At 40.0% G+C, this 27,372-nt stretch overlaps 1 long non-coding RNA gene and 1 pseudogene across 1 annotated transcript in view; both read right to left on the bottom strand.

The window, feature by feature from the left end:
• Window positions 1-4,376: 4,376 nt before the first annotated feature.
• LOC148647980 (protein NLRC3-like) lies at window positions 4,377-5,724 on the bottom strand (annotated as a pseudogene).
• Window positions 5,725-15,753: 10,029 nt separating this feature from the next.
• The window catches only part of LOC148647979 (uncharacterized), a 32,180-nt gene continuing 20,561 nt past the window's right edge, over window positions 15,754-27,372 (bottom strand). The window contains exon 3 of the long non-coding RNA XR_015926720.1: window positions 15,754-16,183. This is a non-coding gene — a long non-coding RNA (uncharacterized LOC148647979). The remainder of the gene's footprint in view (window positions 16,184-27,372) is intronic.

The following is a 27,372-nucleotide window of genomic DNA, read 5'->3' as shown; positions in this document are numbered from 1 at the left end:
TGGGAAGCCAACAGGCTGAGTAGGTTACCGCTTCTCTCAGGAGAAGAGTAAAGTGACATAGGATCTAGGACAAATATGTCCCCTATTTGATTTTTGTTTTTTACTTGAATATAGTCTTATTTCCCCCCCTTTTAATTCTATTCTTCTTTGGAGCACTTCACTTTTTGACAAGTACAACAAACACAAAACAAATATAGGAAAAGGTAAAGGTTTATTCCATGCTGAACAGAGAAGAAAAGAAACAGCGTTTCGGCTGTGGAGCCTTTCTCGGGGTGTCATACAGACAGCCACGAGGAAAATGGGAGCACTGATGGGTCTCTGAGCACCTAGTAGCCCACTCTGCCCATAAAAAGGCGGTAGTGAAAGAAGTACTTAATTATTAGACATCCCAAGTGATAGAGATTCTTGTATGGTGTGCTGTCTGCCTGGTGCTCAGGCTCCTGTCCAGAGCCAGGTTGGATCCAGCTGTAATGGTCCATGTTGGACTAAAATGGCATAAGAAGATTAGGCTGTTTAGTCCGCAAGACAAATGACAAATTTAAGGGTTAGCATGTAAGCTGAGAAGTAGCATGACTATGATGATCTTACCTACTGAGCCAAAGGAATCCCAAGGAAGCAAGAGAAATATGGAGATTTAACATGGCGCTAAAACACTGGTGCAGGGAAGAGAGGTTTCTGATGATGGGGAACTGGGGGTACTTATGTCACAGGTGGAACCAGGGGGGCATCGACATAGTGGGCATGTGTATATGTAGAGTAGATGAGGAGTACACAGTTCTTATGGAACTGTAGGCAGGGAGCATAAAACAGACCAGTTCTGTGGGATCAGAAAAAGCCTTTGACAACACTACAACAAATTGTTTATACCTCAATGCCAGGAGCAATACAATGCATGAACTTGCAAGGTGGTGGTGTGGGGCTATATATCAAGTTTAGGAAGAACAGAAGGGCAGGGAACAGGAAGACAGCCAGGATATAATTAAGGGAATAGACATGACAGGAGGCTAGGATCCCCAAAAAAGAACAAAGCAGGACCTCAAACCACCAAAGCAGAATTAAGGAAAGCATAGAGAAGGGAAGAGAAGTGTTCTGTGATGTAATGCCTAAACTGTGGGTCATTGCAACAGTTGGATAGAAAGCTAGAGGAATCTTGTTTAAGGGTATCTGTGTAGGTTTATGTAAGGGTGGAAGGCCTTGGATGACCAGCGGCCAGGTTGCTAAATGAGATCTTCAGGAAAGCATTGATGAGCTGCTGACAATGTAGCTTCAATCCAGAAGGAACGTCCAGAATTGCCCAGCAGCAAATCCAGTCCTTGTGAGAATGTCTCGCAGAATATAGAGAAAACAGTTACAAACAGTACAGGACTTTTTATTAGGGAAAGGGGGATTAATGAGAGAGGCTCACTGAGAGATGCTGAAGTAAGCTGAACATAAGGAGCAGAGGTTCTTGATGTAAGTAGATTTCATTGTTTATAAACTGATCTTAAAATTTTCCTTCCAGTATAAGAGGAAGGATGAGATCAAAGATGTAAAGTTTAACATAAAAAAGGGTGGAAGATCTGACAACCTTTCCCAGCGATTGAGTAAGAACCGGGGTGTTATGTGCAGCTCTAGACAGAACAGTACTTTGAGCTAGCTGAAGGAAGTGACAGAAAGGGTGAATTTGAGAAACACAATATCTGAATAAGGAGGAAAAAGACAGGGATCCTGCTCGGCATTCAGGGCTAAGATCTTAAACTTCTGAGACTGGAAGTGAGAAAGAGAATCTACGATATTATGTCTTATTATATTATATTACAAAATCACCTTTATTAATTTAAGCCTCCGTGTGGGTTTTCAAATTAGTTCAAAATCTATAATCAGCAGCTTTAAACCCTCTGAAATGGGGCTTATATTGGTACTATAACTGTATATGTAGATAATACAAAAAAATATATGTGATGTGATGTAGGAAGGTGATTCTAAATATACAGAAAAGTATTGTTGGGGCACAAAGCCAAACAATTTGGTCGCATTATATTTCTAGACGATTTTGAATTTCTATGTTAAGTGCCATATGGGAAATACTGAAGCAAAAATTTGAGGTGAATGATACAGTTAATATTTGATTCTTAACACAGTTCCTAAAAGGACCAGCTATGCCAAATGATCTGATTAACTTAATCTTTCCAGACAGCCAGGATATAATTAAGGGAACAAACATGACCGACAAAGGGAAACAGTGTCTTTAACATGTATGTGATTAACGTATGTAAGCTCCAGTAAACAGAAATAAAAATAAAAGTAGAGCAACACAACTGCAATGGCACAGCAAGAAATAATGACCATTGACCTGTGCAGGTGAAAGATGAGAAGGGCTTGTTGTCCTTTGTGCTACCACATACTGCGCTCCACAGCAGAGGGAGAGTGCCTCCTCCACACTGGACTTCATGTAAAAACAGAGCAAACGCGTCACGGCATGAAAAAATAAACAAATAAAACAGGACATCGAACTATATGAAAAAAGTGTTTAAGGTTAAGGTGGCTTGAATTAGAGTCCAATAGCTCTCTTGAACACCGACATGCCCACTCAAACCCCAGGTTATCTTACCACAAGACTTTGAATTTACAGCTGGGAGCTCCGAGAGCCGCAGACAGCAGTGCCACTCCTGGAGCACCCAGGCTGCGAGAACTCACGTCCAGGTCTCTGAGAACGGACCGTGGTGACTGAAGAACAGAGGCCAGGTCTTCACAACACGTCTGTCCCGTTTCACAGTGCCACACTCTGCAGGCAAAGAACAGGACCATGACTGACCATCTGAAGAGCTCCTTCTTATCATGCTAAATAGCACCTGCGATTTTTACCATTTTTACACATATTTTAATAAAACAAGTATGGACCAAACAATGTAACATATGCTCACCAATAAGTGGTAGTCTCTTTGTTTTATGTATGATAAAATAAGATTACACTGATATAATCAATTAACAGTCATACTACATAAGATCAAATATCCTGTTTGGAGCTGTGTACAAATAAAAAAGGTCCATGTTGCCACAATCTTCCTTCATCTGGACACTCCTAAAATGAGTAAGATTCTTACAGAGCACTACTGTGTAGAAAGAGCATGCACAGGACTAGTGATGTGTGACAGTCTGTCAGGGATCAAGCACCACTTATGAAGGAAACAGAAGTAGATTCATTCAGCTTCCAATAGGATTTTTGGAAGCGGGTTTGATATTGTTCTAAAAACAGGTCTTCTGCTGCCGCACAGTTCTACACCGTCTAGGTTTCAAGGAGACGATGTCAATTTCCTTGACACACTGAGCCGTGGATAACTGACAGACTGAAGGAACTAAATGCTTTTTTAAAATTCTTGAACACAGACGACTATGAGGGAACCAGATACAAGTACAGTATAGCACATCTTCAAAGGCCATGCCGAGGCTAACCAAGAGGACTCGTTCAGAACCAACAGTGAAGCATAAACCAGAGGACACAGCTGCTCTGAAACTCTGGAACTGAGAACAGTAGGCAGTTTACACCCCGGGCTCCAGAGCAATAGGTATGGGGGGATGTGCAGTAGCCAGAGATGTTACATTTGAGTCCAAGATATGATGAGAGAAAGACGAGCAGAAGCATGCTCAGGAAGGGAGATACTTATGTTTAGAAGACAGGAAGTTTAATTCTGAACTGACATTTAAAAACTCAATTTTGTCTGTTCTTGTGATTCATTTGCCGTTTTCATTTTTGCTAGTCCCTGTATTTTTATATTAATGTAAACTATAAGAGAATCTAAGTCACTGATATACTGCAGATCAGGAAGATCTAACACTGATCCCTTCAATACACTGCTGCTTACAACTGGACCTCTCATCAAGTGGAAGTCATGCTGCTTGTGATGATGAACCGTCATGAGGAAGAATATACTTATATATCCTTACTGAAACGTTTAAAGCTATTTTGCAGTTTTGCTGACATTCAAATTTGGGCAATTAAAATTTGCAGACAAAGATTTGTCTTGAAAGGTAAATTAAATACTTAAATATGAGCACATTACTGAAATAAATATAATAACACAATATAGTTTTTAAAACTGTTATGTGCTTTTCAAAATTACTCTGGATTTCATTCATGGCATTTCCCTGTTTTGAGCACTTCCAAATCAAAACTACTTTTAAGTTTGTTAAAATATGTTTTGTATTCTTACCTGAGAGCTTCTGATATAAAAGGTATCAATCTCTGTACATTCTCTTCTAATGCAGTATAGCATCGTGTCAGAACTATTTCAGCATTTTCTGTAACTGAAAAGTAGGCAAGTTCTGAACACTGTGAAGGTGTAAAGATTTGTCCTGAAAGTTTTCCGGAATATAGGAATGCATCAAACGCATCCATCAAAGACTTGTAATTTAGCTCACTTAAATAATATAAAAGACTGAAGCATCTTTACACAGAGGAGGTTTCCTTAATCCCTAATATGTTCTACTGTTTTCTGGATGTCACTAGAGTGATCTTCTGTGCTGGATAGGAATCCTTTTAAAAGAGCTTGGGTTTTCTCCATTCCCATTCCTAGAAGGAATTGGACGACGAGATCAAGGTGGCCATTTCGGCTCTGGACGGCCCGTTCAAGGGCTTCTGCATTCAGACTGAATATCGATTTTCTGCTGCCAGCACTGGAGAAAGACACAGCTAATTTCTTTGGTAGGCTTAGATTTTGATTTTCAGAAAAGAAAATATACAGAGCTGCAAAATACTCTTGGACTGTGAGGTGCACAAAAGTGTACACTCTTCCTTGAAATAAAGTTAAATTCTGTTAAAAAATGTCCTTGCAGACCCTGGAAAAAAGGGAATTGGTGCTATCAATGCCACAGTCTTTCAAATCTGTGTCAAAGAACACACTCTTTTTTTCTAAATGTTCAAATGCCAACTTCCCCAGTTTAAGAATTGCTTCTCGATTTGATTTGAGGACGTTTTCTGCTTTCTCTTTCTTGGTCCTTAGCAAGAGAACAATAAACTTTGTGTAGATGGCTGTCAGACTTGTCATCTGGTCCTCACAGGTCTCTCCCAGTGTGTGCTCAAGAACACTAACCACAATCCAACAGAATACAGGGACTTGGCATAGAATGTAAAGACTTCTCTGCATCTTTAAATTTGAAATAATTCTGTCAGCCAGATCTGCATTTCTTTCTGGTGTACTCTTCCTTTTTCTCATCTTGAAACCCTTGTATCTCTGTCGCTCTGCTGATGTGCTCTAGAGGGATGAGGCTTGCTCCAGCTGGTCTAGAGGTTATCCGGATGGAGGCTTCACCAAGAAGGCTTCCTTGAATGAGACTGGTTAATAACACATCAACAGCCATGGGCTGTTTTACATCAGAACATCTCAGATTTGATTCAAAATCCAAAGGAAACCTGCTTTCATTCAATCCATCAAAGACGAACAGGACTTTACAACAATCCAAAGCATCGCCCAAGTTTACCATCACTGGGAAGAAAGACTGGATGAGTTCTAGCAAGCTAATTTCTGACATGAACAAATTCAATTCACAGAATGGAAGATAATATATCAAATCAAATTCCTGGTTCTCCGTTCCATGTGCCCAATCAAGAAGAAGTTTTTTCACCCAGAGTGTTTTACCAGAGCCAGCAATTCCCTTTGTTAGTAGAGTTCTGATCGATTCTGCCTGTCCCGGCAGCAGCTTGAAAATATCACTGCCTGTGAGGGAACGATTTGGGAGACTGTGGTTTTACAGCCAGTCTCGGACTGCCTGTCATCATGTCGGATTGCAACTTCAGTTATCCACACATAGGTAAAAATATCATTGAGAAGTGTCTCCTTTCCTGGATTAGAAACTCCTTCAGACACAGATTCAAACATCCTCTTTACATTCGCTTTGTGATGTTCTTTCAGCTTTTGCAGACATCCTGGGAAACCTAAAATGATCAAAACAAGGTACAGAATAATTACATTTCTCTTTAATTCTTATTCATGCCTACGAATAATGTCAGAATTTAAGATAAAACTGAAAACCTTGAATAGATCAAATCTCAAAGCTAGGGTGTTTTTAAGATCTTCCTCTGTTGAGGCGAATGTTTCCAAGAACATACAAACAAGCAGAATTCATATCATAGTGTGGTAGAGAAAAACATCTCCAAAGCAAGCATGACACAGAAATGATCTACCTCCACTGGTATTACACTGACAAAAGGGCATCGTGAGATTTCAGACCAAGCCAAGCCATAAAAGGGGTGTTTACTGTGCTGTGACAACCACAGACCCATGGACTTAGTGAGCTGAAATAATGTAGAATGGTTAGATGGATACTTTATTAATCCTTTGAAGGAAATTGAGGGAAACCTTGTGAGGGAAAATGGTTCCTGTATTATTATAATCACAGACAGTCTGTGTTAAAATTGTAGACAAGACCTACAATACGTAACCACATCAGCTTTCAAGGCCAGAAAAAGAGCCGAAGAACACGATCACACATCTTTTTGACACCAAGGTGACCAGCAAGACCAAGACCATGGTCAAGAGCTAGATGCAACACCTCGTTATGAAAATGCCTTGGCATTACTACCTGATATACCACACTCCACTGGAAGATCAAGTGGCACACACCTCTGTTGTTATGGACCTCTAGTGGCAGTTCACTAGATCTGGACATAACTTCTGGTGTTACAGGAAGTAATGTAGAGCTGTTGTGGGAGGTTTGTTTAATATAAAGTTATTGCAAAGTGTGGTATTCTAAATACGCCTTGCATTTTATGGCACCAAAGATGGCAATATCTTTTCACACTTTCTGTTCAAATAAATGCTTTGAATGAGAGATCAGCCTGCTTTCTCCAAGAATTATTTAGCTGACTGGATAGCTGAACAGAAGATACATTTAGTGAGGCCAGTACATCTGTCTATAAAATAATCAACGACATGTTCAGAAAGCTCATTTGGGTGACAACACAGCAGTGCTTTTATCTCAGGATCACACTTCTGTTCAAAAAACAAGACGTCTTTATCAAAGGTATAACTCCATCCTCAACTACAGGATCAGCTGCTACATAATCAGGACGAGCAAGAAAAGAGTCTGCCAGTAACACATCACTCATTGTACTAAAACAATCAGTCCCCTGTTCTTTGGCTTGTGCACACGTCCCAACACAAATAGGGAAAACAGCAGGAGAGTTCTCCATCGCTAGATTGGAAGACTCACCTCACAAAGGATTATCAATGACCTGGGGTACAGGCAACACCTTACCCCCCGCCAAATCTCTTCCTAGAATACAAGAAACAGCAGCACAGGCAATCCAGAATGCACAGCCACCCCTGGTCACCAAGTCCAAGTTCAAAAATACATTACCTAAAGAACGACTTCGCCACACCCGTGTCTCTTCAGATTTCAACTGGGATCTCGGGATTATCCAGCAATGATACGAATCTATCCGGAATGAATGGACTGTAGCTCACCTCAAGGGCTGACTCACTATCTGATTCAGAAGTCGTCTCTGAAGACCTGGATTTTTGCAGAATTCCAGCACTCTTCACTGACTGATCCTTTCTCTGCAGTGTTCTACATTCTAAAATAAAATAGCCAGGTATCTTACAATAATCATAAACTGTACCTGTTTGATTCTATTAACAAAAGAAATGTCACTAATTTATTTCCAGAATTTTGTGCAACATGTCTCAATGACAGCTCACCAGAACACACCACAGGGGCTCCAGTAAAAACATACTCGTCTGCCAAAACTGACGTCTCACGAAGCTGAATCACTTCATGTTCATTCAAATGCATTGCTAGACACTCAGGAGAACAATTTTTTAAAAATCTTCTAATAAAATTAATTCCCGAAGCTGAGCAAAGTTGGTACCCTTTCTGCGCACTACACCAGCAATCTAAAAAAATTTATTTCTCACGTGTTTTTGCCAAATTAAATTTGAAAATTTCTCCTGCAAATTCAACAAATTAGTTGGTTAGTTCTTATACTTCCTAAATGTTGGTCTTTTTTATGCTCGTAAAACTGCAGCCTTAACAGAAGCATAGTCGACAAATGTGCAGAGTGGCTACAAGCAATAAAATAAAAACAATTAGCACTGCACACACGACACATGGTAAATAAAATGCGTAATTGAAACTAGAACAGAAAATAATAATAAAACTAAAACAAAAAAACAGCCGATCAAGTTAATTTACTATTTTGATGAATTATTACCCATTGTATGAATTACCAGGAATAAGAACGTCTAAACAGAGTGGCTTCAGCAAACTTGATCTCTCAATTATTAACTAAATCCTTCAATAATGCCTACAGGTTATAAATGAGAGCCTATCTAGACCATTTGATAGTACCCAATTGAACCAATGATCTCATTTGAAGAAAGACAGCGTATTGTCTTGAACAACAGGGCTGGGTAGCTTGTTACATGTTCATACAACTCTAGGTACTGTAAATAAAGTGTCAAGAATAGAAGCAAAATGTACATAATAGATTAGTTTGTTAAATATGCTCTTCTACAGGTAGGGGAGTACTGCAAGACCTGCGACTGTCTCTGGACAATACCACCCATATGGAAGAAGTACAAGTGCAGTGCCTGTGGCTGTACAGTAAAAAAACCTGAAATGTGAACAGTTTTAAGCCTCCCTGGTTATCCCCTCTGCACCACTGTCAAACTGCACAAACTGGGTCTGCCAGCTTACCTTACATGACAAACGATAGTTCATCATATAGTTTAGTTGTGAACATGTTTTGTAACAGCTGACAAGCTGGCCTTGTTAAATTTAAATAGTATCAACCATAACAGGCGTTTCAAAATGGAAAAGAAAAAATGATAGCAACTGAACTTTTCAGAAAAATAGTAAATATATCATAAAGAGTATATCATATATTACATATACTGTTTATAGCTAAAATGTAGTGGGGAGCACCTTATTGTTCTTGAAAGGAACTACATTTTACTATTATTGCCACTCTGTTAAATTTCTCCATTCCCAGATTGCTGTTAACAGCCTCTCATAGGGATTACAAGCGATTATCGCTAACTTTGTTGATCCTTGTAACTACTTTTACACCTTTAAATTGAATCTCTTCTTTCTGTAAGTTTGATACCACAGTTCAGAAGTACACATGCAGAGTCCATTCATTGCATAATTGTAGATCTGGATGTATAAAATATGGAATTAACCTTTTAACTGAAATTACTAAACAGTTGCTACAAGAAAAGTAAGCCACAGGCTAGAGAACTATGAATTAGAATAATTTCAACAATTACCTTAAAGGAAACACAAAATCTGTAGTATAGGATGTATACATTAAAAAATGCAAAAAGACTTTCTGTTCATTTTCCACAGACTAGTTTTCTGTTGTAGGACCTTTCCTGCCAGAACTCTTGCTGCCAGATCACTGATACAGCAAACCTCTTCCGGTCGGAGTCCACAGTGGGGGTGCAGACACAGGCAGGACATGCTGGCCACACAGTTGACAAGCAGGCACAACCTTTACACAGTGTAACGCCAGAAAAACTCTAAACAAAACTTAGCTCCCACTTCAAAATCTTACTACTGTTCTCTCAAATAATTTCAAAACCTCTGAAATTGGTTTCTAATCCCCTTAATCTTAATCCCTTTAAAAGTCCTTTGTAATGTTCCCTCCTTGTGGTTTAATTCCTTAAACTTTTCTAGACACTCCAGTCAAAGCTCTTTACAGGTAAGGGGGACTCCCCTCCACCACCACCACCAATGTGCAGCCCCACCTGGATGATGCGACGGCAGCCATAGTGCACCAGTACACTCACCGCACACCAGCTCTCAGTGGGGAAGAGAGCAGAGCAATGAAGCCAATTCATAGATGGGGATTATTAGGAGGCCATGATTGGTGAAGGCCAATGGGAAATTTGGCCACGATGCCAGGGTTACACCCCTACTCTTTTAGAAAAAAACCTTGGAATTTTTAATGACCTTGGTTTAACCTCTCATTCGAACGACGGTGCCTTTTTATTTACTGTTCCCATCACCATATTGGGACATTAGGACCCAGACCACAGGGTAAGCGCCCCCTGCTGGTCCTACTAACACCTCTTTCAGCAGCAACTTTAGTTTTTCCAGGAGGTCTCCCATCCATGTACTGACCAGGCTCACACCTGCTGAGCTTCAGTGGGCTGCCAGCTGTGAGCTGCAGGGTGATATGCCTGCTGGCTTAAATAACTTATCCTGAAAAGTTACTGTTGTGTTCTTTCATTCAGATACAACTGCTGTTACGATATTTAATTAAAAACAAATTAAAAGATTACTGCTTGTGACCTGTGCGCATGTACAACAGAGGGTTAACCAGTGCAACGAAATGACCAATTTATCATGTGTCGCTAGTAGTTGGTTTAATTAATTCTTTAAATAATAATTAATAAATGCTTACACTTATATAGTGTTTTTTCTGGACACTCCACTCAGAACGCTTTACAGGTAATGGGGATCCCCTCCACTACCACCAATGTGCAGCCCCACCTGGATGATGCAATGGCAGCCATAGTGCGCCAGAACGCTCCTCACACACCAGCTATCAGTGGGGAGAGCATAGTAATGAAGCCAATTCATAGATGGGGATTATTAGGTCATGATTGGTAAGGGCCAATGGGAAATTTGGCCAGGACACCGGGGTTACACCCCTACTCTTTTCGAGAAATGCCCATGGATTTTTAATGACCACAGAGTCAGGACCTCGGTTTTTACGTCTCATCCAAAGGAGAGCACCTGTATACAGTATAGTGTCCCCGTCACTATACTGGGGCATTAAGACTCACACAGACCGCAGGGTGAGCACCCCCTGCTGGCCCCACTAACACCTCTTCCAGCAGCAACCTTAGTTTTTCCCAGGAGGTCTTCCTTCCAGGTACTGACCAGGCTCACACCTGCTGAGCTTCAGTGGGCTGCCAGTTGTGAGTTGCAGGGTGATATGGCTGCTGAGCTAAATGACTGTCAGGTCTTCTGCTCAACTGATGTACTGCATTTTGGACAGATACATTTGTCATGTATTTATAAGGTGCAATTCTAAGCTGAAACCATTTTGTCTTGTGTAAGGAGAACTACCATCCTTGTTGGACTTTTTAAAAAAACTAGTTATAAATTGTGTCATAATCTCAAATAATGAACCGAGAAGCTCATAAATTAACAACGCAAAGCATTGTAAAATGTGTGCTTAGATTTGCTTACGATTGGTTAAAGCAATTTGTGGAGGAACAGGCGTTTGTGTTATATCTGTAATAAAGTTATGATCTGATCAGTCTGTTTTATTTATGCCCTTTTAAGTCTTTTAAACAATACAGTGTAAAAAGATTAGTGTATGAAAAACTGTAAAAGGAGAGCAAATACACATTTTATTGCATGGGCTAACTTTCTACCAGAAGTGTTATATGTACTGTAGCAGATCTAAGGTAGCGAGTACGTGGAGGGTCGATGTACATAAATCATAAGAAACAGGTAGAAGTTCATTTCGTGCTGAAAGCTGAAGAAAAGAAACACTAGTTTCGGATGTGGTGTCAGGTGTCGTGGCCTGAAGAGGGCTCCACATGCTGCCTACTTGTTCAGAAATCACACTCTCTCTAGTATAGGGGAAGCAGCTGCTGAGATGAGGTTGGACCAACCCGATATGTAACCCTTCCAGCCCAAGTTTGGTCCCTAACTCAAGCATTAAAACATGAAGACTATAGTTCTACGACAATCTGACACAGCAACTGTCGATGGTACAGTATCTCTGAAGTTTCCAAAATATAAGGATTGACTAACAGTCTGAGTCACCTCTGAGTTTTCTCACCAGATATTTTACTGATCTACCTCCTACTAACTAAATTAGTAGGGAATGATATTTGTAGGTTTTAAAACTACTTGGCTTCATCGGATGTGTTAGAAAATGTTACGGAATACGAAAACAACAAAAATGCAGTTGTGATGCACACCTCCTTCAGCTGAACGTTTCTGGTGTAACACTGGAGGGAGTGTTTTGTGGTGTGAAACTGGGTGTGGGCTTTTATTTTCACTCTCCGTCGAAACGCATTCACAATACTCACCGAGTCACTTTCCAATCCTCACGAACCCCACAGGATGACTTCCTGACAGCGTCTACATCTCCTGGTGACTAATGCATCTTACCGTGAGGACATTATGGAACGTAACAAATTCATTCAAATGACTACTCAGAAATTGTTTTAATCTGGTCTTTTAAATACGATTTTAAAGTGACTGTCAAATATTTGTATAAATCTTGAACTCTCTAATGATGCCTTCAAATTAATACTTACACTACATTGACATTTTTACTAATGTTATATATCATAGTATGTTAAATATTCATAATCTTTTAAGCCCACATGGGGACGTTTCAGAGGTTGAACTGACGAAGGGAGACTAACTTCAGCCCCATCCCACACCTCCAGAGAGAAAGGTATTGTATCCAGTCAAAAGGGTGCAGTGCCACAGAGCTCAGTGCATTTACAAGTTAATGTGAGGCTATGAACTGCAGCAGCATAAAAGAACAAGTAATAGGTTTATTCCTTGCTGAAAAGAGAAGAACAAAAACACAACGTTTCTGCCTCAGAGCCTTCTTCAGGTGTGAGAAAGACAGAGCAGTAAGCAAAGGTAATGTAGCAGGAGAACAAGAGCTGGGAGAGAGGAGGGGCGAGGGGCAGGAGCAGGGGACAGACAGAGAGGCCAATCAGGAGGTGTGAAGTCAGGACAGGTGAAGAGAGGTGTGAAATGAAACCTACAATGAATAGAGAGAATTTAGAAGAACAGTAGTCTGTCGTTAAGAGAAGGGGGAAGGTGTGATCCTAGCTGCAGGATAATTTTAGTTTCTGAAGTCTTTCTGATGAGAATTTAAACTGTTTCCTGATTACTCATTGATGAATCTTAGCTCCGTGAAGTTGTCCCCCTCTAAAAATAACTCAAGCAAGAAACCCACTGCATGTGTTAGTGCTGCTCTTGTGCTGCTTGCGTTTCCGAGATATAGCGCCTTCTTTTCCTGGGGAAAATCCCTACAACGCCGCAGGTGAACCACACAGGCCTTCGTGTCAGTTTGTGCCACTGAAAGTAGCTTCCCTGCGCTTTCTTTTTCGGGTGATCATGTGATCATGCATGGCGACTTCGACCTCCAGTAACCCTGTCTGTTCAGTTCAAGCACTCCGTTACTGGTGCAAGGGTTAATATGTTTCTGTTTGCCTGGGGGGTGGGGGTCGGCGACGGTCGATTTTGTATTTAATACCAGAATCGTCTGTGCATTTGTGTGACCAGGAAAATTAAATTGGTCTCTAATAAAATATACAAATCTGAAGAGTTGCAGGTTTAGCCTTAATAAGTGAACATTAGCAAACAACTGCATGTTCTTAAAAAAGGCTTTACCTAGCACGTATATGTGGCCTTTTTTAAAATCTGTTCTTTTTTAAAGTTTAAAGAAGTAATCAGTTTCTCATTGTGTCCTTCTTAAATAAACATGCAAATCAAGGGACGTTTAAAGTTTCAACCAGTCTTTCAAGCAAATTATCAACTTCCTGTATTACAAGCCATTGATTTGATCTTTTTGATGTAAATGTAACCAGACGAAGAGGGGTGGGACACGGGAGTCAGGAACAGGGCCGCGCGCAGCCTGGTAGTTAGACCCTTGATACCAGCCTGCTGAATGCCTGACTGGTACGTATCTCTGGAAACCCTCCTGTGGTTTTCTTCTAATTTTTTAGAAAATAAAATTTAAGAAAGGGAGTCCTGTGCGAGTTCCTCCTGTACGCACCGGTGACAGCACATGATCTACAGTGAAGCTGCCAGAACGAGGAGGGACCCGCTGGACGTCACCACAGCCAGGCAGAACAGGGCCGTGACAGACGCCACGAGGAACTCGAGCAGTGCATTATGGGAGCTGTAGTTCCTAAGCCAACGCTACGTCCGTGAGCAACTATAACCAGTTCTAAAACCTGTCTCCCCTTAAGAGAGGGTTACACAAAGCAAACTTGCAAACGTGAAAAATAACTATTTTTTAAAAGGACAATATGTACTATGGTAGTTCATAACACATTTGCAAAACATTGGAAACTCCTCTAACAGAAATATTGGAAAATATTTTCCGATAAAATTACATATCTAAGGTCTTAAAAAAAGTCATTATCCATATCTTTGTATTACAGTGCTCTCATCTTTAAACATAGCATGATTAGATCAGTCTTTTTATTTCTAAGTTGATTTACTTGATTACAGTCTATATTTCAACTATAAACTAAACAGGTCTGAATATAAAATTAATAACAAAAGTGCTGTAACTAACTTGTTTAATTGAGTAAGCCTACTGACATCAACAGTAATTGCTTACACTTACCTGTATATAGTGCTTTTCTGGACACTCCACTCAAAGCTCTTTACAGGTAATGGGGATCCCTTCCACCACCAGTGTGCAGCCCCACCTGGATGATGTGCTGGCAGCCATAGTGCACCAGTACACTCACCACACTTCAGCTATCAGCGGGAAGGAGAGCAGAGGGACGAAGCACTTTCAGAGATGGGATTAGGAGGTCTATGGGAAATTTGGCCAGAATGCCAAATCAAAATATATGATTTAAGGAAAAGGTTAAGTTAACCAGTGCTAAAGGACTCCCAGCAGCCTTGCACTTTGACCCATCTACACTACACCCTTTCAGAGCAGTAAACAACAGACCCTGAGGTCATCTGAAACAAAACATTACTGTTTCTAGTTACCAAGTGTCAAAAATGTGTCCACCAACACCAGCACTGTGAATCACATGCAAGTCCAGAACCAGCACTGACTGGCTTAAAAGGAAATATCAAAACTCATTTAATTGGAAGGTGGTGGCTGGTTATTAGGTCAGCAACAAACATCACTGTCATGTGTACAACTGCGGGAAACAAGAATCTGTTACCGTCTAGTAAAAACAGCTCCAGTAGTCTAAATCTCTAGCTTGAAAATGTATGTCTACTGTTTGCTAGTTACATGGATCTGACAGACAAAACCAAATGAAAGAAATTATTATTATGTATTACAATAGACTGACTGGGCGTCCCTCTGAGATCACTTTCCCACTGTTTTCTGCGCTTCACAAACATTACATACTTGATTATGATTGGTCTTTTTTTTTACCAGACTTCCATTAAGATGATCCACAGCAGCAACAGGAAGAGCCACTACAGGGAATTTCTTGCTCAATTTGAATGTGCAGAACAAAAATACGTTGCAAATTGAGGGGTCCCCCTGGCCACGCAACCTATAAAAAGACTGGGGCAACAGGAGGCACAGAAATACGATAATTCTTACATTAATCGATGCCCCAAAAACAAAAACAGAAAGGATACCTAGTCACACTGTGAAAACAATGTGAGTTTAAGTGTGACCTCCCATATATAAAATGCTGGTAAGTGTAACAATGATTGTGGTTGCATCCCATCTCTTAATGTGCATTTCAAACTTACTGTAAAGATACTACACCTCTGTCGACCTCCTTGTCAAAGTAAAGAAGTAGCACATGTAAGACCTACTGTGGACAACAGTGTGGCAAGTAGGCCGGTAATTCCACCTGAAGCCACAAGAGGGCGCCCATGTACTATCAACTCCATATAAGTCATGCTTTAAAGAATTTATCACATATATTAGAGCAGAATGACTCTTGTGGGTATTCTAACAACGCACAGCCAATCTCTGTTTTTTAAAGAAGGGACAGGTGTAGAGTGGAATCTCAGTTTGATTTCATGATTAGTAAAGCACATTGAGTTATATACAAAATAAAGTAATGGAAATTATGTTGTTTTGTTGTTTTATTGGAACCAAAGAACTAGAAATAACACTGAACAGTGTAACAGAACAATTTAACAACATGCAGATTTTTGTCAATCATTAAATGATTAAATCTTTTTTCACAAGGTACTGGAGGTTAATTTTGCTTAGCAAAATAATGTCAAATTCAAAATATGACAAGTGTGTGTCAGCTGTAACATTTTTGTCTTTAGAATGAGTAAAGGTGACATTCACAACCTTATGAAACACGTTTAGCATGTCTGATTGCCCTTGGCTATTTCATCTAAAACCTTCCTCTAAAACATTGCTGAGGCAAGACATTCTATACTGACTTTTAATTAAGAGTAATATCATGGTGAGGGCCAGTAATTTACCTTACAGTGTATAATTACTTACATCTTGCATGCTTGGATATTTCAGTTTCCTCTTCACCTGTCGACAAAAGTAGGAACAAATTATTTTACTGAAAAATTCTGATCATTTACAAGGTCATGGTGATAGACTCTAACCAGGCAGACAGAGGGCACTAGTGTTGCAGTGTCCTAAACAAAGATAAAAACTAATATTTTGTCTCAACAAAACACAAATTTAACGTTACTCACAATACATTTACACACAAGTAAGTTTTGAAAATTTCATAGATAAAAATAGTTTCTCATTTGAGATCATATAGAATCCAAATGCACATATCAATAAGACAGTAAACAATTTTATTATAAACACAGTGGACAAAGCAGGCACATCAAACAAACAGCTTTGGGCAAACAATCTACAGACTTTTTTTTACAAAAACAGCACAAGTTCAAAACAGCTCTAGATTTGCCAAACTATAATGCAGGTCTATTAGCTATATTTGAAGAATGTAAACATTGTCGGAACCCAGTGCCTGTCCACTCCATGGACAGGACACCAGAGCACTGCAGAAGGCAAACCACACACATACTCACAGAGTGGACAATCTTGCCAGTCGCCAGTTTGCCATGACAATGTATTTGGACTGCAGGAGGATAAGAGCTCAGAACCCACATGATGAACATGCAAAAACACACAGAAGCTTGCATGGGCCAGAGTCACACCCAGGACCCAAGAACTTTAACACCAACGCTACCTGCCACACTACTGTGAGTGTTTGGCAATTTTTAATCTTCTAACATATTATACAGTGCTGCTTCCACAACAATTGTATTTCTAACTGCAAATGCTTCAAAGGTCTCACAGTGTTACTATGTGGATCTAACTATATCTGAGGTCTCTCTTGAAACCTGAGTTCTTTAACTAATGAATATAGACAATAAATTGAATCTTTGAACCCTACTGGAGGTGAACACCAATTTAAACTGGAAAAAATGTTCCAATTGACATGACTTGCCTGTACAGTATATGCAGACACCATAACTTCATAAATCTGCTAAATTTCTTAATGGTAGAAATTCATCCTCTTTGCTGTTTTTCTAAACTCATTTCTAAGTAAAAATAAAATAGAAATATATGCATATGACTGACATAAAATGACCAAACATTTCAAGGTAAGGAGTCACAATCAATCAATCAAGGTTTATTTATCAACGCACGAACTGTACAGCACACAGTGGTGTTGTCGCCAATGAAATGCTTTATCCGCGAGCTCATTAAGAGAGATAGAAGAGCAGAAGGACAGGAATTTATAGGGATTAGATTAACGAAAAGAGGAAAAACAATTAGGATACAATAAATTACACAATTGCAATTTACAATACAATTTACAGAGTGTGCGAAAGTAACGCAAGGACAGGAGGTATTTAGCCCTCTTTGTATGTGTCCTGAGAGTGCAAGCGACAGGAGGGCGCCGGTGCACCTGTCAGTTCAAGGAGGTAACTGCAGGCATCTGCTGTGGTTGGCTGTTTCAAATAGCTACACTGTTTGCCGATGACCCGACAACAGGCCATTAAGCTCATTCATGAATACATTTGCTACACTTCATGTTTACACAACAAACATTGTTTTAATTCAACTACCTCCCCAAGTTGATTTTCTAATTGTAATGAGCCACAGAAGCAAAAAAGAGGTGACGACATATTTTAACTAAAGTACAAAAAGAAAATAAGTTTGAACACTTACAACACTAAATAAACGACTTCGCTACTGTTAAAAGTGATGTAATTGGGTAATGAAGTCAACAGAGAAATGTTGAGTCTTCGTTGCCTTTGTGTTAATGTCTCTTGTGTTCAGTACACTCGTGTGTACATTTCTTTCCTGATGCCCACGATGAGAGACTCAAATGCCGCTTCAGCTTCTTGATCTACACAATAATGCAGCATTTTCTCCCTTGTTTTTCCAAAAACACTTTCTGGTTTCTTTCATCAGTGACATCACAGCATGATGTGACACAACACTGCATGCCATATGACGTGTGTGTTTCTGGTGACAAAATAAATTGACACGCTTATTACACAAGATTATTCTGTCTTTGGACAATTGTAACGTTTTCTGGTGACAGTGTAGCAATCAACACATGGAATATGCAGTCATTTTTATTTTCTGCATCTTTATATACAGTGATATGTCAGACGGCACCAATATTATAGTGTACCTCACATACAGATGCAGCCATTCAAAATGGGTGGGGTATTTCGCGGTATACCCCGGTGTGCGTGTTGCATCAAAACGCAGTATCACGCGGTATTACGAATCATTTGATGTCATGCCGGAAAGTATCCAGAATCACCTTGTAAAACCACCAGGAGGAGCCAATAAAGCTTAACCTCTCATGTAGAGCATTTGAGCTTTGAAATTTAAATTGTGTATTACAGCATGTTAATCATCAGTCATTAAAAAGTTGGTATATTTTATGAAAGCAAGATTGCTCAGTTGGACAAAAGTACACAACCTACCTTTATCAGAAATATTTATGCATCAAAGCCTTTACCGAAGATATTACTAATAGTATTAATAATGAATGACTTTGGACAAGCTGTAAACTCCAAGTATTACGCTGGTCCACATTCTTTCTAACCGTCATTTTACACGAAAATACTTTTAGTTTTTTCTTTGACAAACACCACAGCATTTTGTAGATCTAACTAACGAGGACAGGACATTAGCTAGCCAATACGATAAAGGAATGACTTTTTTTGTTCATTTCTTTAGCACATTTGTACAAGCACTTGGAATCTGTCCAAGCCTTTGTCAGGCATTTTCTTTTATTACAACTGACATAAAAACTCCCTTGCTTTTAACAGAGCGTTTCATAATTTCTAACTACGAAAATTATTTAAACTGCGACACTTATCATTCAACCAGAGCTCAAAATATCACAAGGATACTCAAGAGCACAGCAAAGACTGTATTAAAAGATACTTGTATCAGATACATGAGAATCCAGGCTTTTTTATACCAGATATTATGGAACCACTTCAGAAGGGTGTCAGCCAGTCAGATTCCAGGAATCGGTACTTTAAAGAAAAAATACACACCAGTACTCCATTTCTCCCTAAACATTTTAAGCATCGAAGTCTTTAACTAACATGTGAAATAGTGTGTAAAAAAGTGGTAGTTTTAAGCTTTTCTGCTAATATAATATGGAATCGCGTATCTAAAGAAATTAATAACGATATGATTATATTTGTGTACTGCGACAGGGCGTTTCCCTGGGTCAGAGATAAAATAAAACTTCACTCGCAAATTTATATTTCTAAATATCACAAAATGATCGAATTTAAGTCATTTTAATAACAATGAATAGTCACCTATGCGTTACAATATAAACATTTATTTTGATTTAAATTGCGTTTTGATTTAAATCGCAAACACGTGTTTAAATATGTGTTTTTTTATTCACAATCAGACAAATGCAACATAAATTGATATCTTTGTCTTCCAAGTATCTTAATAAACTTTCAGCATAGCTTTCTCCCCGTTTAGATGTATTTTTCTTGGGATCTTGGGATCAAACGTGGAAAGATAAGACTGTAATCGTTTTTATTTTTTAAATACATTTTAGAAAAGTGTAATCTATACTAAAAAGCTGTACACCACCTGCTATAAAGATACATATTGTAATACTTTCGGGTTTGGATAGGACGGACACAAGAACTCAGACTTGCGGAGTTAAAGCAAGTTAAAGCCTTGATTTTATATATCATCTTTAAAAGTGGCATGTCAAAGCAATACAGATTACAAAGTAAATACCCAACACTGATTGTACCGAACTGTCATACTAATAAAGCACCTTGAATTGAATTGAGGGGGGAAGGAGGGCGAGCGAGAGCACAGCCAGGACAGACAGGCAAATAAGATACACTCCACAGACATTCACAACAGCGACATATCATAAAACGTTTACACATATTGTTAAATTATTACTTGTTTTTCAGGAAGTTAAAAAAAACACTTGAATTACTTATCCAGTCTCTCAAATAAAATTATTTTTCAAGCAATGCAACTAACGTCGGGCAACGTGTTTTTTTTAATCCAACATTGACAGCCACATCTTAAATCTTGTCAGTTGGCTCTTTTTTCTCTGTTTGAATTGTGGCGATTCAAACAACTTGGGATAACAAGTGGTCTCAAAGTCACCGAGCTCACAGAGCCTCAACAACAGGTGACAATTTCCTTAGTCCTTCCTTAGTCTTCCTGAAATAGTCAGATTATGAGTGAATAAAAGCATTTTATTAAAAACACGTTTGCGTTTATTTGGGAGCTATATTATGCATTTTTCATATGTAAGATATAGTTATGTGTTCCTGCTTACACATCGCACGACTTTAAAAGCTAGAAAAACAGATTTCGATTCACATTATCTGGTGAGCCTTGTTTTGTCAAAGGACAGCACACTCTCTCTCACTTGCCCTAAACGGACAATACACAGGGGGGAATTCAAGGTAGAAGGGGGGAGATTTCCAGCGAAAGACACCCCCCCCAGCCCCCAAAACCCAGTAAGTACAGTACTTACTAGTTAAGAAAGCTAGGTGTTAGCATAAATTATTAGTAATCAATAATATTAAATTTAGCCCTGTAATAAATTGTGCTAATAAATTCTATTCTACTCTGAGAATGTAGGGGGAGGAAGAATGCCCGTGGTCCTTTCACTTACTGCAATATTATGGACACTCAAAAGCAGCTTTTTTTTTTACAGCTGGTACAGCACCCCACCGCGCCCACGCGCCAGCATTATATTCTCATGTACAGGTAGAATATGTTTATTGTCTTCCAACGAAAGAAGGGTTCCTTTTGCCTAGCCTAGCTTTCTTAACTAGTAAGTACTGTACTCACTGGGTTTTGGAGGGGGGGAGGTGTCTTTCGCTGGAAATCTCACCCCCTTCTACCTTGAAAATACCTGTGAAACCGGTTTAATTCGTCACAGCCAGCACTCCCGCAGAGAGGGGGGTTGTACTTGCAGTGCATCGATATAGGTGGGAAAGCCAGAGCCGAGTCAAGTCTAGCCATGTGTGAGTCTAGTCTCACAGAGCTTCAACAGCAGATGACAACTTGTGAGTTCGATTAAGAATGAATAAAAGCATTTCATTAATAACGCGTTTGCATTGGTGCTGACAAATTAAAAAACAATTACTTTTTGACAATGAAGAACTGTGTGTGTGTCTCTCTCTGCTGGCGTTTGTAATCATTTTTATTTTTAAATACATTTTACCAAAGTAACGTAACATAAAAGTATTGAGAGACATATTTGGGTTAACATGTTCAGTGTTCATGTGTGGTAATTTGTTTGGTGCGAGTGAAGTTTTATTTAAAATCTGACCCAGGGAAAAGTGTGGAGTGGACGGCTGAGGAGAGAATGCAGGCTCGCGTTGTGTCCGTTATTCTTTTTGTCTTTTTGAGACATGAAAGCTCTGTTGTCCTTCACATGAATGCCTGAATCATTGTACCGAACCCAGGATTTTACAGTATTTTTTCTTTAAAATACCAATAACAGCAACATACAGTTTACATAATATGTTGATGTTCCAAAATTAATATCGTTTATGACCTTTATGACCTTCGTTATGCTCTTCGTTAATGTCTAAGCCGGAACACATCATTATATCTCATTTTGTATTTCTTTTTAAAAAAATAATAAAAATCGTTTGCCCAGCCTAACAGTATTGTTATTGTTTTTATCCTGTAAAGCGCTTTGAGGAGCCACCTTTAAAGGCGCCATATACAATAAAGTTCATTATTATTACTATTGTTAATTTGCTGGACAGAGAGGTGAACATTATTACGCAGAAGACAAAGATAGCGATTTACGCTGCATTGTGCTGCTGTAATACAGTTTTAAATAATTAAAAGTCTAAACAGTATCAGCTTTATTTATGGGTTTTAAATAAAGGCGATTTAAATCAATATAAATGTTTATATTGTAACGCATAGGTGACATTGTTATTAAAATGACTTAAATGCGATCATGTTGTGATATTTAGAAATATAAATTTGTTTGGTGCGAGTGAAGTTTTATTTAGTCTCTGACCCAGGGAAACGTTTTATTTTTTCAAAGAAATGTTTGTTAAAAAAAAAGTCATGGCTCCAGCGGGATTCACACAACGTGTGACGTGGGAGTCATGAATCTAACCCACAGCGCCACCGGCAAGGTCACATGAGGAGTGTTGAAAAAGCCCTACAAAACATTATCAACAGACATCGTACAGTGTGTACAATTCTTGTGTTGCGGTATATGAATATAATTATATCGTTATTAATTTCTTTAGATATGCGATTCCATATTATATTCCCTTTTAATCAAATTCTAAAAGTATGCTTGTTGACTCGGGTATCACGTTAGTTAAAGACTTCGATGCTTAAAATGTTTAGGGAGAAATGGAATACTGGTGTGTATTTTTCTTTAAAGTACTGAGACCAGCCATATACTGTATGTTTATGTTCCAAAATTAATATCGTTTATGGCCTTCACACACGTTACAGTATGCTCCTATTCTTTTTATGCTCAGCTACTAAGATTTCCCTTCAGTGGTAAAATTCCATATAAATATTCAATACTAAAACGGGCACAGTAAAGACATTTCAATCTTTCTACGACTGACCAACGGACCACGAGTGCCCCTGTCAGTCAACCAATCACGTACCGCGGTATTTTGCATCAACGCGAGTCATGATGCGCGAGGCCGCAGCCTATTACCTATTACGTGTTTGTACCGCGCACTTTGAATGGCTGCATCTGTACAGTACATTCTCCTGCTCATACCTCAAACAATACATACTGTATACACCTCTATATATATATATATTCTGAAACAACTAACAATCCAGGTTTTGTTTAAAAAAAACTATTTTGAGAACAAACCATTTTCACCGCTCTTTCGTCTAAAAAGACTACAAATTTAAAGAAAATTTAACACGTGAGTGAATTTAAGAATTCATGTTTAAACAGTTAAACTGTTGTATAGTTTATCTTTGCTCAATCAACAGGAGTTAATAGACTGGATCATCTTAGCTCTGGGACTTGCACTGGGAATGTTTGATGCTCCTCTCTGAAGCTTGTCTTAGTCTGTGAGTTGGTTCATTAGCCTCCCCAGGCGAGCCTGGGTACCGACAGGGAGGTGTAACATGAACAGTGATCAGCGCTCTTCTATTGAAGCCCTCATGAGCCCAAAACAATCACAAAACATTGCTGGGCAACAGACAATTCAGAGTTCACCTCGGACAGGCAGCAAGTACATGGACAAATGTACCATTGTGGTACATCAGACGCAGCCGGTGCCCCAAGCACAATCTAGCCTCCTAAACAGTCTCCGTTAATTCAAGTGGTGAAGTATTTAAAGTGGTGTTATGACTGTAGCTGTGTATATCCCGCCCAGTGCTGACTCGGAGAGGCACTGCCTGTCCTGTACGGGGCCATCAGTGATTTACGAACTGCTCACCCTGATGGCTGTGTTACCGCTGCCGGTGACTTCAGCCACACAGATCATAAGGCAGTCCTCCCTAAATAGCTCACACCTGAAGAAGGCTCAACAGCCGAAACATTGCTTTCTCTCTTCTCTTTTCAGCAAGGAATAAACCTATTACTTGTTCCTTTGCAGCCTACGCACGCTGACGCAGCTGCATACCTGAGCTACTTCCCTAAATTCTACCTGTATGTTAATTTTGCAACCAGAGGGGTGAATATACTGGACTTAGCTTATACAAATATCCCTTATGCATACAAGGCTGCCCCCTGCCCCCACCTGGGCCACTCTGACCACATTTCTGTGATGCTTATTCCTGCATACAGACCACTGCTAAAAAGTGCCGAATCGGTTTTGAAACAGACCCTGGTATGGCCAGAGGGAGCCACCTCAGCATTACAGGACTGCTTTGAGCACACAGACTGGAATATGTTCAGGGAGGCCGCTACCTATGAAAACCATATCAATCTAGAGGAGTATGCAGCATCTGTGTCTTGCTACATCACCAAGTGCATAAATGAGGTCACTGTCTCTAAATCTATTTTTACACAGACAAACCAGAAGCCATGGCTGACTGCAGAGGTCCGCGCACTGCTAAGAACTCACAATGTAGCATTTAGATCAGGTGACAAGGAAGCCCTTCGGACTGCGAGGGCCAACCTGTCTCGTGCCACTAGGGAGGCAAAGTGCAACTACGCACGGAAGATTCACGGTCACTTCTTAGACACCAGAGACATATGGCACAAGTGGCAGGGTATCCAGCCCATTACTGACTGCAGGACTACTCCATGCGCCAGTGACAGAGATGCATCCCTTCCAGATGCGCTGAATGACTTTTACGAGTGATTTTAAGCACTCAATACAGTTCCTGTGAGAAAGACCATACCTCCTCCTGATGATCAGGTGCTTTGCCTGTCCGCAGCTGATGTGAGGAAGACACTAACAAAAGTTAACCCACATGAGGCTGCTGGAGCTGACAATATACCTGGTTGTGTGCTCAAGGAATGTGCAGCACAGTTAGCTGATATTTTTACAAACATTTTTAATACCTCCCTGTGCCAAGCGGTTATCCCTGTATCTTTCAAGACCACCACGATTATACCAGTGCTGAAGAAGACTTCTGTGTCCTGTCTCAATGACTATCCCCGTGGTACTCACACCAATAGTCATGAAGTGCTTCGAGAGGCTAGTCATGGGCCACATCAAGTCCAGACTCCCCACCTTTCTGGACCCCCTCCAGTTTGTGTGCCGCCCCAACCGGTCTACCGATGTTTCTGTATCCCTCGTCCTGTCCCATCTGGATAAGAGGGACACTTATGTAAGAATGCTGTTCATTGACTTCAGTTCAGCATTCAACACAATCATCCCCCAGAAACTTATAGAAAAACTGAGCTTGCTGAACCTTAACACCTCCCTCTGTAACTGGATTCTGGACTTTCTGACTGAGAGACCTCAGACAGTCCGGATTGGAAAATTTTCTAGTACCACGATACTGAACACTGGAACCCCCCAGGGCTGTGTACTCAGCCCACTCCTGTTCACGCTGATGACTCATGACTGCACTGCTACGCACAGTGCAAATTACATCAAGTTTGCTGATGAAACGACAGTGGTGGGCCTCATTAGTAACAACGATGAGGCACCATACAGAGACGAGGTGGAGAAACTAGCGGACTGGTGCTTAACCAACAATCTGTCTCTGAATGTAGATAAGACAAAAGAGATGATTGACTTCAGGAGGGCCAACGCTGATCACTTCCCACTGCACATCAACGGCTACCTTGTGGAGACAGGTAGAAGTACTAAGTTTCTTGGTGTGCACATCACAGATGACCTCACCTGGACCATCAGCACCAGCTCCCTAGCTAAAAAAGCACAACGTCTCCACCTCCTGCGGCGACTGAGAAGGGCAAACCTCCCCCCATACTATCCACATTCTATAGAGGTACCATCGAGAGCATGTTGACAAACTGTATCATTGTTTGGTTTGGGAATTTTAAGGTCCCAAACTGCAAGTCCCTTCAACGAATTATCAGTAGAGCAGGAAACATCATTGGAGCCTCCCTTCCATCCATTCAGGACATCTACCACAAAAGCATAAGGTGCTGTATATAATGACTGAGAAAAACAGAGGAGGCAACTGAAGGAAAGGAGAACAATGTACTACATCATACAAGAGCCATGAAGGATGAAATAAATATACTGAATAGAAATATACAGAAAAGTGAGAGGTCAGATAAGGTATGAATTCTCAACTTGGGATGATGTAATTAGTGGATACAATGAAGTATCTTTAGTCTGGCCACAATGCTAATTAATATCACTGATCTAGGTTCTGAAATTCAATAAACTGGACGTGTCAGCAAACCACACCAAAGTAGGATGATAAACCTTATAAGTGTAGGAGATGAAATGCAAAAAGTTCACACTTTTTGTGTGAGGTAGTAAGGTTCAGAGTAAGGTTCATTACTCTGTTCTCCTCTCCACTAATAGCATCATGCAGGTGGGGCTGCACACTGGTGTCGGTGGAAGGGATCCCCATTACCTGTAAAGTGCTTTGAGTGGAGTGTGCAGAAAAGCGTTATATAAGTGCAAGCAATTATATAAATTATTATTATAATTAGCTATAGATGCAATAGGAGGTGTCATACCTCATTTTGCCACTAGAGGGCATTCCAAGTCACACACAATCTGTATAAGTATAATATAGGAACAAGTAATAGGTTTGTTCCATGCTGAAAAAAAGAAGAAAGAGAACACATGGAATAAACCTATTACTTGTTCCTTTGCAGCCTACGCATGCTGACGCAGCTACCCACCTGAATTACTACCGCCTACAGCTGCTGCGACCCACAATGCCTTCCTCCAAATCTTTTTCTAGATCTCTTACCTTTGCCTAATGCCCTGTCTCTCTCACACATGAAGAAGGCTCCACGGCCGAAATGTGTTCTCTTTCTTCTTTTTTTCAGCATGGAATAAACCTATTACTTGTTCCTTTGCAGCCTACGCATGCTGATGCAGCTACCCACCTGAACTAAGTATAATATAGTTCAGCAGAGGAGCTGCATAAGCATGCGTAATAGGTTTATTCCATGCTGAAAAGCCAAGAAAGAAAATGTTTTGGCTGTGGAGCCTTCTTCAGGTGTGTGAAAGAAAGGGCAGTAAGCAAAGGTAATGTAGCAGGAGAACAAGAGCTAGGAGAGAGGAGGGGCGAGGGGCAGGAGCAGGGGACAGACAGAGAGGCTAATCAGGAGGTGTGAAGTCAGGACAGGTGAAGAGAGGTGTGAAATGAAACCTACAATGAATAGAGAGAATTGAGGAAAAGAATGAGTGTTGTTGAGAGAAGGGGAAAGGTGTGATCCTTGCTGCAGGATAATTTTACTTTCTGTAGTCTTTATGCAGATGTAAACCTGAAAGAGGCACATCACGTTCACAAGCTACAGTATAATAATGTATAATATAAAATGAATTAAAATATAAAAATGAATAAATCTAAACAGTATACAACTTAAATTCTTTAATTAGAAAAAGATTGTCCCCCAGCGTCGCCTGGGATTGTAATTCAAGCGTTCTCTGGCTCCACACGCCATGTTGAGCGTTCACTGGTCCAGCTGGCAGTGTTACACAGTAGTGCAGCCCCACCGCTGAGTATTTCTAAAGAGGTGCAGTATCCTGGAGCCCCTGAACTCCAGACTACTGCAGTATCCCTCCCACATTCTGAACGACTGGAGCTGTAATTAGTGTAGT

Source organism: Lepisosteus platostomus, chromosome 15 (assembly GCF_059453375.1).
Source record: "Lepisosteus platostomus isolate fLepPlt1 chromosome 15, fLepPlt1.hap1, whole genome shotgun sequence".
NCBI lineage: Eukaryota > Metazoa > Chordata > Actinopteri > Semionotiformes > Lepisosteidae > Lepisosteus > Lepisosteus platostomus.
The sequence above is the reverse complement of the archived record's forward strand: the minus strand, read 5'-3'. Positions and strand labels throughout refer to the sequence as shown.